The 11781-nt window shown below is 36.3% G+C and overlaps 1 pseudogene; it reads left to right on the forward strand.

The window, feature by feature from the left end:
- Positions 1-1210: 1210 nt before the first annotated feature.
- On the forward strand, positions 1211-2313 carry LOC103017982 (spindle and kinetochore-associated protein 1-like; annotated as a pseudogene).
- Positions 2314-11781: the final 9468 nt, after the last annotated feature.

Here is an 11781-nt window from a genome sequence, read left to right on the forward strand (position 1 = left end):
ACTCAATTTCTCTGTGAACCTAAAACTACCCTAAAAAATAAAGTCTATTAAAAGATTAAAGTAAAATAAAAATAAATTTTAAAGAAAAGATTTCCATGTTTGCTATAGATAGAAGTAATGTATCTGGATTAATTAATAGAATGTTTTAGCTTTCACATTTTCATTACTTAAATTTTCAGTATCTACACACTGTTCTATAAAATAATAATTAAAAATAAGCATTGCTTCTGATTTGCATGATATAAGACTGCATTATTCATTATTTTTAGATACCTAGAATTTTATAAGATAAAAAATAACTAAGTAGGGATAATATATAAGAATAATTGTAGTAGCAATATAGGAGTAGGGGATTAAGAGGTACAAATTATTATGTACAAAATTAGCTATAAGGATATGTTGTACAACAAGGGGGGACATAAAAAATATTTTATAATAACTATAAATGGAGTATAACCTTTAAAAATTGTGAATCACTATATTATACACCTATAACATATAATTTTAAAAAATTAAATAACTGAGTTAAAATAAAGATACTAAAGGACTAAGGGGATATATAGGTCTCACCTCCCCCATCCCCCAAAAATCAGAATTTGCCAAAAAAGCACATTTTCTTCTATATACTCTTAGAGGATATTCTAGAACATTCTCCAAAGCCATAGAAGGACTTAAATATTTTATTCATTAAATGCACATTGGGATTCACAAGTAAAAGAAATGTCATTGCTCCTGAAGGCAACATGTCTAGATAAATACTGATGCCCCATCCCAGAAAGGTATAAGATCCATTATCAATTAATTATTAAGGACCTACCTACCGTGTGCTCACCCATCATAAACACTGAGTGTGATATAAAGACAAGACAAGGCCCTGTTATCTTTCAGGGAAAGGGAGAAATAAAGAAGGCTTTAATATGGAGATCGTATATGAATTGCAGAATGGGTGAAACAGGGAGCACAGATTTATTAATTTAAATATAACTGTTTATTTTGAAAAAGAGGCAGAAACACGCGCGACCCCTGAGCAGCCTGCTTGGGGCGTTGATGTGCGCTTGCTCTGCACCGAGTCCCAGGGGCAGTTTGAATTTCGCTCCCTGAGTCGGGTCTCCCAATCCTGGGCTTGTGGTGCAGACTGGAGGGGTCTTGGCACCTCGCGACACCACTGAGTGGGCCCTTTGCTACCGGACCCGCACTAGAGGCTTAAAGGATGGCCTCCTCATTTCTGGTACAATTATGCTCGCATATTAATGAAAAGATTGGAAATACTAAAAAAAACCTCTGTCATTGAGAAATTGTGGACTGTATTAAAATAGGAGATGAGATCATTGTAGTAAATGAACTTCCAAATAAAGTGGAATTGGAAATTCAGTATCAAGAACAAACCAACAATTCACTCAAGGAACTCTTTGAACCTCTTGGAGAAGATTGTAAAGATGTGGAACATCTCAAAGAAAACATTCCTTCCCATTTGCCTCAAGTAACCCAGAACTTTGTTGATGGATCAGATCTTGACCCTGAGCAACCAAAGATGAGGAAACTGCACCCACAAAGAAGCCCCCCAAAGAGCAAAGAAGTATTAAAGAAATGTCATTTATAACTTCTGATGAGTTTAATGGCATTCTTGTGTACATGAAATCCCACCTAACCTATTGTCAAATTAATGATGTTATTAAAGAAATCAACAAGGCAGGAACTTCCCTGGTGGCGCAGTGGTTAGCATCCACCTGCCGATGCAGGGGCCACGGGTTTGATCCCTGGTTCGGGAAGATCCCACATGCCATGGAGCAACTAAGCCCATGTGCCACAACTACCGAGCCTGTGCTCTAGAGCCTGCGTGCCACAACTACTGAAGCCTACGTGCCTACAGCCCGTGCTCTGCAACGAGAAGGCACTGCAATGAGAAGCCCGCGCACTGCAACAAAGAGTAGCCCCTGCTCACCACAACTAAAGAAAGCCCACGCGCAGCAACGAAGACCCAATGATGAAGACCCAACGGAGACAAAAATAAATAAACAAATAAATTTTTTAAAAAAAGAAAAGAAATCAACAAGGCAGTAAGTTAGTAAATATAAGATCCTACACCAACCAAAAAAGTCTATGAGTTCTGTGGCCAGGAGTCTCTATCACAGATTTATTGATGAAGAAATGAAGGAAACCAAAGAGCATTATTTTGTAGTGGAAGCTGACATTAAGGAGTTGACGGCTTTGAAAGTTGAAAAGAGGTTTCATGTAACACTGAATATTTTACAACACTGCCGGAGGCTATCAGAGGTCCGAGGGGGAGAACTTACCCGATATGTTATAACATAAGGTCCTTTTGAGCTTCTGAACCAGCCAACGGTAGAGATAGAGGCTATTCCTATAGTTTCCTTATATGTAATTTCTTTATATATAATTTCTTTAGCTTTTTTATTTTCTTTTTTGTTTGTTTCTTGTAAAAATAAAACTTAAATAATGTATATTTTAAAATCCACTTTCTTACAGTAAATATTTAATCACCTACCGTGTAAGCCTCTGTTCTAGACATACAATGGAACTAAAAAGTGTTCATATTTAGTTTTGGTGTTTAGTGACAGTGCTGCCAACCCCCGGAAGACAGGTGCAGATGTGACAATAAAAGTCAAAGTTCAAGAAGATGAGATCAAGGACATCCAGGCTCTTTAGAAGTAAAGGTCATTAGTGTCTAAATTCCACTAATGATATTTCAGTGTACAGGAAAAAGTTGGATCTGGAGGCAGCCCATCCACGTGGTTATTCTGCTTTCCCATATGTGGTTAAGGAACAGCTTACCTGAAATACATTCAGTGTAAAGCAATCTGTAAACATCGACCTGTAATGAAGTTGTAATAAAAGTATATTGAGATGAAAAAGATGATAAAATAAGATGTGTAAGCAGATTGATAATGGTCATGGAAAACAAGTGGTTGGATTGTAAGAATTTAATGGTGTTTCTCTTCCGCACTTGGGGAGACTGTTCGTCTATCTGTGTCTCAGTGAGCATTCTCCGGAGAAACAGAACAGTAGGCTATCCATCTAACTATATCTATCTCTATATCTATCTGCCTATCTATCATCTATCTATCTATCTATCTATCTATCTATCTATCTATCTATCATCTGTCTATCATCTGTCTATCATCTATCTATCTATCATCTATCTATCTATCATCTATCTGCAGAGATTTATTATGAGGAATTGGCCGATGTGATTCTGGAGGCTGAGAGGCCCCCAGATCTGCCGTCTGCAAGCTGGAGGCCCAGGAAAGCCGGTGGTGTGATTCAGTCTGAGCGTGAGGGCCTGGAAACAGGGGAGCCAGGCCAGATCAGACGAGATGTTCCAGCTCAGCAGTGACGCAGGAAGAAAAAGAGCAAATTCCTCCTGCCTTCCTCCACCTTTCGTTCTGTTCGGGTCTTGGACGGATGGGAGGATGCCCACACACACGGGGGACGTCAGTCTGTTTCACTGAGTCCACTGATTCCAATGCTCATCTCATCTCGAAACAGCCTCAAGGACACACCCAGAAACAATGTTTAATCCGGGCGCCCCTGGCCAGTCAAGTCGACACATAAAGTTAACCGTCACAATCTATGTCCTTGCCGTCTGCTTGGCAGGCTGATCCTCGCAGCAGAGAAAAAACTGTCTCACCAGGCCCAGCTGCCCGGTTAACACTGTCACTGTGATGATCACAGAATACATTATGGGCACTGCTCACTTATTGTTATCCTTTCTTTCTCCCTAATTTAAATGCAGGTATATTTAATTTTTCATGTCTCAGTTTAATTAAAAATAGTGGCATTATCCTTTACTTTTTTAAAGTCTTGCTTGTTTTTTCTCTATGAATCATTTTTCCATATGTTCTCTATCAAAAACATTTTCTCTGTTTAAGATTTCCTGAAACTCGTATTGAACAACTGTGTCAATAAATTTAATTCTTGCAGAATGGATACTGAGTCTCTGTTTTGATTATTAGCATGTAATCAATACAGTTGGTAAAATTGTATTCCTCAAAGACTAATAAAGACATTAATTTTTAAACAATAAATAAATAAATATAATCGTTTATTTTGTTTTACTCTATTTATATGGAAAAGATTTTTTGTAAAGAATAAAATAAAAGGTTAAGCTAGTGGCACGGCTGCCTTCTCTACCTACTCATGAAGACTCAAATCATATTTCTTATTCCTAATTTCCATAAGCAAAGATTGGTTATAAAATTATCCATGCTATAAATCTTTTCTGTAATATATAGGCACTTATGTTTACACGTAAATACACATATATATAAATTACATGTCATTGAATATATGTGAATAAATAAAAGAGTTATACTGATATTAATATATATCTAAAATATAGAGGTATATTAGAAAAGTCTGAATGTATATATAAAAAACTTCAACCGTGGTTATTCCTAGATGATAGGTATAATTTTATTTGATTATGGGTCTTCCTACTTTATAGTTTTGTTTTTATTTTCCAGTGACCATGCATTATGTTCATAATCATGAAAAATAACAAGTTCATAAAAATACTCATTTCTAAAATTTTTAATTTATACTGAAATAATCATAGTCCACCATGAAATTTACAGTAGTTTCTTTAAAAAAAATAAAAGCAGACGGATAGTAGTTAAAGTTAAAACAAAATATTTTTAACACAAGTCTCTGATTCTTTCAAGATCTGAATATACAAACTTGAACTAATTGTAATAATTTTGAAAACCCTGTTATTTAGAAGAAAAGATGATTACATATATGATATGAATTCAATAATAACATTATTATTTGCAATAAAATTGCAATTTGAAAAAAAAAACACATGAATTACCTACTTAAGGTTTTGCCTACATGTTTGTGAATACTAAAAATAAAAGGAAAATAGAGGAGAAAAAGTATTTTGCTTCATTCATATTCAACTGCTATTTTATGTGTAACTCTTCAATGATTAAAGAAATGGATTTTGACCAGAATAGTTATAATGGATCATCCCACAGCAGGAAGTTAGTCAGCCCCTGTGATTCATTCTGCCCACTTTAGAAAAACAATTAAGCAGTAACTTTCCTGTCCTTTATTAATTTAATATGACAAACCTAATGCAGGGGCAACATTCGTGGACATGCAATGACTACCCAAAAGTTTATGATACAAATTTTTATGAACTGCATGTAAGTTATTTTTAAGAGTTTGATAATAGTGTCAACATTTGGAAAGTGTTCTCATCTTATTAATAAACACATTGCTTGTTCTCACAAGCAGGGCTAAATAACAAGGCATGTTAACAAAAGACTTCATCAATTTAAAACTAAATATTTTTGGTTGTTTTCTTGGTGTGTGTGTGTGTGTGTGTGTGTGTATTTGTGTGTGTGAGTGTGAGTGAGTTTAGAGACATATTAATAGAACAGTTAGTCATTTTACTGAAAAATTAATTTAGAAACAGAACCTTATCCTTGATAAAAAGTGTGTGCATATATAATAATAATGGTGAAAGGTAAATACATTTAAATAAAACTTGCACACATGTACACTAGCTCTCTACAAACTGTTAGTTGCACTTTAAATTACATATAAAAATGTAGTTGTAACTCCAAAAGCTATTCTAAGTCACAGCAGAGATTTTTGTGTCTCACAAATCAGAACCTTTTTTTATCCCTCATACATTTTTATTACTATTTAGGCATGTAACAGGGTGAAAGAGTATACAAGCCGTTAAGCCCTGTTAACAAGCCATGGTACACTTGTATTTCAGCTCCATGAGGCTTCTGTAGTTTTGGCTTTTTTCAAGCCTTCTGATATTCCGTGCATCACAGACCATATTTGATTAAGAAAAGCATGTTCCTGAAACATCTGTCTGTTTAGTTACATTCAAACTGCCCCTTATGGATACAACATTTTCTTGGAATCTTTCTATTCCTGATGGGTGCCAAAGGGGAAAAAAATATACTCGCAAGGTCACCAGAATTCATTAAATACAGCTGACAATGTTATGGTACAGGGAGAAAAAAATCTTCCCAAGTTTGTACACAATATTATATTCACAAAATATTAGTTTACTCTTAAAGGAATCAAGAGAAATACCAAGGGAACGAAGCTATAAATGGTGACAGATGCTTCTCAGCTAGTGTGGCCCTCTGCATCACATGGGTGCCAGAATGTCAATCAGGTAATCCATCCCTCAGGGCACTGCGCAGAAGTCAAATCGTGTGGCCAGGCCAAGCAGGATGGATTTAATTAGGAAGACTGCAGCAGAATATTCACATCATCACCTAACATTTCATTTTGCCCAGTTAAGCACTAGTTATTTTCAGAGCTCACTCTGAAGAGTGAGGAAGTTTCTGAAAGATTACCAGAGCTTGTCTCATTAATTCAACCCCAAAGGAGGGCTGGGACTATGTGTCTGGTCACTAGTGTTGACACTAATCAGGGCTAAAGTAGGCAGAGGTAGCACTGGCTGAAAGAAAAATCCCCAAACATTCAGGCTTCTTGAAAAGTGTAATGGTACTTTACATACAGCTTTATGGGACTAGCAGATAGTCTTTGAGTACAAGGATGACCTAACTTTTTTTTTTTTATTAAATGTCAACTGCTCAGTGATATTTACCACGGAAACCCTATTTAAAATTATCATTCTGATGCCCTGTACCCTGAGTTTTCCTATTGATTTATTACCTCATACTATATTACTTAAACATTACATTAATTTTTTTATTGTCTATCTTTTCTCCACTAGAATTGCGAATTTTTTTGGTTTCATTTACTAATATATCTTAAGTGTTTAAAATAATACCTGACTCATAGAAGAGGATCAATAAAGAGCTGTTAAAAGAATGAAGCTTCTGAATTTTGAAGAATTTCCTTTGGACTTTCCCCTTTAGAAAGGGCTCTGCAGTGAAAAAGAATTCGGGAGATTTATCAAGTCCAAACGATGCTTTCCCCAGCCAAGTATACTAAGCTCTGCGCTCTCATTACACAAGGAAACCCAAAGGTCAATGGTGCATCACCTGGACACTCAGGACAATCATAGCTGGAAGGAACAGGTCTCCTGGGAAAAAAGCAAGCATGGGAGAGCAAAAAACAAGCTTCACCACCTCGTAACTGTACATATTTAGGCATATTTCTTAACATGTTTTAGCCTCAATTTTCTCAAAATAAGGGTACTATCTACTTGGCAGATTTACTGTGAGAATGAAATGAGATTACATGTGTAAAGCATTTATTGAAGTGCTTGGCACATTCAGAAAATGATCATTCCCTTGCCCTCAAACTCAAGTCCACAAAAACTGAATTCTTAGCCTTTTCTACCACAATTAAGTCCTTGCTTAGAATCTCAACACGCAAGACTGAAACCTTGACTTTTTACCTGGGTGTCAGTACCCATCCCCTACGTCCCTGCTACAGACCACACACTACCCTGAGCCTCTTCCCATTACCGACTGCAGGGCTTTCCATTAACTTGCTTGCTGGCCCTCTGCTCAGGTGGTCACACTGCACATTTCCTGAACAGCTTAAAGAATCTCAGCCTCAGCTCTTGGGTCACCTGTCCTTCCCTCTAAAGGCTCATCCCTCAAGACACCAACCCTTAGCACTGCTCCATGTTTCCACACAAGATACCTGCTTAAAAAGAGAATGACACCTCACTCTCTTTCAGCCCTCCAGGTCACCCGGCCTTCCTCATCCCAGCCCATTTTGCTACCTCAGGAACCCAGAGTCTAAAAGGACCTTCACTTCAACAAAATGCTCAATGTATGTTGAAGGAAAATAATTATTTTTGATTTAAGAAGTACATAGACAATAGCTCCTGAGATTGACGTCTAAAAAATTAAATTTAGGAGGAAAGCAGAGCCAACAATCACATGGAGTTGTTATAGTGAACCTGTGGATGGGGGATCATGGTCATGGGCCTAGACTAGTTGCATTTCCAAAGTGTTTCTCAAAACCATCTATCTCACTTGACATTGCTTCATCCACAGCCTCAGTGTAGGTTCTAATCATCTCTTGCCTGGACTACACTCATTGATTCATAATTGGGCTCACTGTAATCAGTCTTGTCAGCCTCTAATCCATTCTTCACAGAGGCACCAGTACCTAAAATGATCACCTGACCTTCTGACTGGTTAGAAACATTAATGACACCACAGTGCAAAGTAAAGCGTGTAAACCAATGATCATCAAAATGTTATTCCACCAATTGTTTAATAATTCATGATTAGGAAAGCACAGAAATTGAGAGTAAGCAGTTAAGAGGCTTTTATAGCAATTTAACATTGCTTAATACCCAAGCATGTGGTTTTATAAACATATCAGTCTACATCATTTTGGAAATTTTAAAATAATAATAAATAAAACTGATAACTCATTATAGATAGTTGAGAAACCCTAGTCTAATCTTCTTTACAAGACATACAAAATCAATACCGACCACCCATCAGTCTCTCCAGCTGTGTCTTCTGATTTCAAACTAAGACTTTTATCCAGCAATTTCAATCCACTTATAGTTCACTACACCCATCCGTTACAGAAAACTGTAGCAAGAGGCTGTATGGCAGAGTGGTTAAAATATGGATACTGGAGCCAAACGGTATAGGTCTTAATCTTAGCTCTGTCACTTACTGGCTATGCGGCCTTGGAGAATTTACTTCAACATTCAGTGCCATAGCTTTTTCACACATAGAATTAAAATAGTAACAGCTGCCTCATATGTTCGTTGGGAAGATGAAACAGTTTAAAGCATCACTTAAAATAGTGCCTGATTCAATAAATGTTGGGATTCTGTTTTTTTTCTATTATTTTAGCCTCCATTCCTTCCTGGCATGTTCCCTCTGCCTTCCTTTAACTTTGCATCTGGCTAATTTCTAACCAACTTTAAAGACAAATCAGACTTCATCTTCTCCATGAGGCCTTCCTTGGTTTTCCCAGGCTGATTTGTGTGCTTGTTTTGTGCTGCCCTATCACCCTAAACCAACACCTCCATCATGGCATTTACCATATGGTGTAATAACCGTCTCCTTATGTGTCTGTTTCCTCTACCATAATGAGAACGTAACACAAATGAAGTGCTGAATCCATATAAACAGACCCCATAAATGTACATATTTAACTGATTCCACTTTGATCCTTAGATGGATCCATGTTCACACTGTCTTACCATTTCAGTCAAGCATGGCTTCCCAAAAAAAAACCTGGATGGGAAGAGGTACCTCTGGTGCTCAAGTAAGATAACTTGGCCTCAGAGCTTCTTGTTTTGACCTCCCTGCACTTAGCATTGGCCTTGGGAGTTGAGGCAGAATACATACAAATCCCAAAGAACCTTGCCCAAGTATTGGCTTCATACAACTTGGCCCACGCCGTGAAAATAGGCCTCTTCTCTCATCTGATTCTTCTATGGTATTATTAATATAAATGGTGAAGAGAATGAGATTTACAATTTTCTTCATAATTAATCCATCTTTACTTCTTATTATGCTTCTGACCATAAGCACAATTATTTGGGGAAGCAAAGAAAAGCTCTAGATTTTAAACTAAATTTTTTAAAAATGAGTCATCCATTAACAATGGTTATATCACTCTAATTAATTAGATTCAAAGGTGACAATGTTTTCAAAGACTTCTATTCTCATTATAAAATAGCTAAAAACCCCAATTATCAATGACCATATAAAAAAAAACTGACATTCAAACATCATTAATAACCATAATGAAATCTCAAATGATCATGCTACTGCAAGCCTCTTCATAATCTTTATTGAATAGAACCTAGAAGAAAAACAAAGATTAGTCTGGATATAGATTTCTCAGAAATAGCTAAATACCACGCAAATTACAGTATATGAACAGTTGCAAGGTTATAAAGAAATTAGGCCTCTTGAGGAAAAAAATAAACAAATGGAAAATACAATCAGCTCAAGCGATAGAGTACTTTTAATTATCCAGGATAAAGAAGAAGGAAGGGTAACAGGAGCAACTTAAAACTGCAATCTAAAATATTTTAGCAAATTATTTCAAGCTTTCTTATACCACTAACTTACTTTTAAAAGGCATGAACAAATAATAGTGCATTTGAGTTTAAGCTCTTTCCTGTGGTCTTATTCAGTGTTTGATTAGGTGACAAGAGCTAGAAGACAACAAAGTGTGTGGGAAGAAAGGATGAAGAAAGCCCAAGTCTGGCAGAGCCACACTCTGAATCCTGAGACTGAAAGGCATTTTCCTACCTACACACTGACAGGCTCAAGGTCACATATACAACATTCTGTAGCAAAGTTTAGAGGAAAGAAAAGTACAAGAATTTTGAAAATCACATCTAAAAGACCCTTAATACTATGCACAATTTTAGAAAACAGGCTTTTTTCATTGCTACTTAATTTGAGCAATTTCCATAAAATAGTAAATGATGTCCATTTAAAGATGCAAACAGCAAAAACACAGGTAAAATAATTCTAACTTCTCACTCTGTAACATAATGGTGATGAAGAAGTGAAAACGGTCAAAAGAAAGGCATCTGAATAATAGGAGAATCTTACAGATGGTTCTTATGTCAGAAATTATTCTTCCCTATCTATATCTAGGGGTATTTATTAAACTCCTTCCAGGGCAGCAACACTAAAACAGTGTTTTGCATGAGACACTCTTGCAGTCGACTGATGCAAATGTTAATCTGTGCTTCAGGATAATCACACCTCCAGGGTTTTAGCATTATGTGGATCTGTGCAGATGCAAATCATATATCATTTAGAGAAATAATAATGTAGTAGTTGGAAGTTGATGAAATCAAAGGGAAAAAATGTGTACTTTAAAAACTAAATGCAGAAAATTTTCAGGTGAAGATACCAGGCATTTTACAAAATTAGTTCAGCAACCCTAATAGCAGTAAGAAAGGATAAAATACCAACACAAATTATTGGTGTGGAAAAAGCCGTCATTAATGAGATAAATGAGATCCAACATGGGGAAAGAAGAAATCACCAACCAAAACAAGAATGGAAAGACACTTCAGGTCATTCCTGAATTTGGGTCATCCCAAAATCTGGGTAAGGAGGGCATGGAAATGATAAGGACATTGCCAGCCCATTCTCTTCTCAATTAACAAAACACCATGGTAACCCCCTAATTCAATACATCTAATGTATGATTTTTAACGGTTGTATGACAGACCATAAAAAAAAAAGTACCACATTTATTCAAGCCTTCAGTTATTGATAAACATTGAGAGTTTCTCTTTTTCTTTTTTGCTGCTACACTCAATGAGACATTTATAAATCTTGGGCACATACACTAAGTCCTTTTACTTTTATTTGTATAAGTCTGATTACCCAAAATAGTTCACATGCTATGTGGGATCTTACTGCTTTTTTTTTTTTTTTTCATCCTAAATGTATGTATGGAATGGAGGGAATCAAAAGAATTGAATTAGTAATGACTTGATTGTTGTAGGAAAGTTCAGCAATTTCATGAAACAGACCTGCAGAAAAGCATTAAATTCAGCAAGTTCTGTTTACTAGTGGGTCTCTCCTTCTTAACTGGTGAGTGTGTTATCACAAAAAGGAAAGAAATATTCCTCAGATCAAGGTTGAAAGGTAATAGCTTTAATCTGACCCGTTTAGGATGCCACACAAGAATTTTCATAAACTGGCTTCTTTCTAACTCTACTCCCATTTTTCTTCTCTTCCCCAGACTTGTTCTATGTACCAATCATAGGAACCCACTATAGTTCAACAGATACCATACTTTTTTCACAAATCCACTTAGCCAGCGAAGAAACCATTTCCTCTTCCTGGAATGTCAGGT

This window comes from Balaenoptera acutorostrata, chromosome 5 (assembly GCF_949987535.1).
Source record: "Balaenoptera acutorostrata chromosome 5, mBalAcu1.1, whole genome shotgun sequence".
NCBI lineage: Eukaryota > Metazoa > Chordata > Mammalia > Artiodactyla > Balaenopteridae > Balaenoptera > Balaenoptera acutorostrata.